This window comes from Sceloporus undulatus, chromosome 4, assembly GCF_019175285.1.
Source record: "Sceloporus undulatus isolate JIND9_A2432 ecotype Alabama chromosome 4, SceUnd_v1.1, whole genome shotgun sequence".
Lineage (NCBI taxonomy): Eukaryota > Metazoa > Chordata > Lepidosauria > Squamata > Phrynosomatidae > Sceloporus > Sceloporus undulatus.
The window spans coordinates 157,502,375-157,503,597 of NC_056525.1; positions in this window are offsets into that span (position 1 = coordinate 157,502,375).

The window sequence follows — 1,223 nt, forward strand, 5'->3', positions numbered from 1 at the left end:
TAACAAGCTAAAATGTTTGGCAAGAAAGAAAAATGATTTTGACGTAGCTTTATGAAAGCATTTGGGAGAGACTTGTATCTTCAGCAATATTTGTGCTTGTATGACATTGCCCACTTGAATCATGCTACAGGTCAGTATAAATGAATAGGTATGAATATGGCTTCTGGAAAAGCAAAAGCATGAACATTGTCAGTAGCTACATGTCTTCAATACAGATATTCAAATAGGACAATGAGAGAAAATTATGTGGCAGACCACTATGAAAAGCTGATTTACCTTAACTTAAAATAAACCAATTAACTTGTAAAGCTGCTCAAGTGAAACTCTGTAGGGTTTTTAAGAGAAGCTCAAAAGAACCATGTTTCAAATCGGTGAATTTTCTCAAAGTTGGAAGTAGCATATTACCAGTAATAGTGGTGCCCGCAATGTGTTATTTGGAAGGTATGATGAAAAATCTCTTATAGCTGGTAATGTCATTACTCTATGTGTTTTGTGTATGTGTTTACGTGTGTAAAACTCACTGCTTTTTCCTCACATCTTTTAGAGCACAGATACTTTCTGGATGGAATGGTAAACTTCAGGAGAAGATCGTAAGTCCCTTGACTCCCCTAAATTTGTGAAACTCAGGGAAAATATCCTGCAGAACCATATCAGATTATAGACGCATATCAGGATTTAATATCACAAATAAAACCTTTATTATGTTCAACTATGTGCCCCAAAATACCAGAACCAAACACTAAAGACATGGTTTGACCAGGAATGTAAAGAGTTTTAAAAACGTCTAGTTAATGAAATTAGCAATTGAAGACAAAGGGTATCAAAGGAAACCCCCTCAAAACAGATAGCCCAATTCACGGCAAAATTATTAAAAAATTACTTAAAGCAAAGAAAACAAAAATACCCTGAGCACAATGGAAAGAACTCGGAGAGCAGCTCTCAAAAGACTCACAGAAATTTTGGTGTTTAATAGCCCATGGCTCCAGAACATCCAATAATGTACTGGAGGCCGCAGTGCAAGGAAGAGACTGGGAGAGGCATTTCTCCCACATCTATACATCTCAATAGACCCGTCGCAATCAATCTGTCTTGTTCAACTACTAGATACCCCCAAACGGCCCCGCCTGTCAGCCTGTGATAATCAATTAAAGGAATTCATTGCCAACAATCTACTAACAAGCACCCGGTGAGAGAACAGGATACCAATTTGCAATTATAAGGGC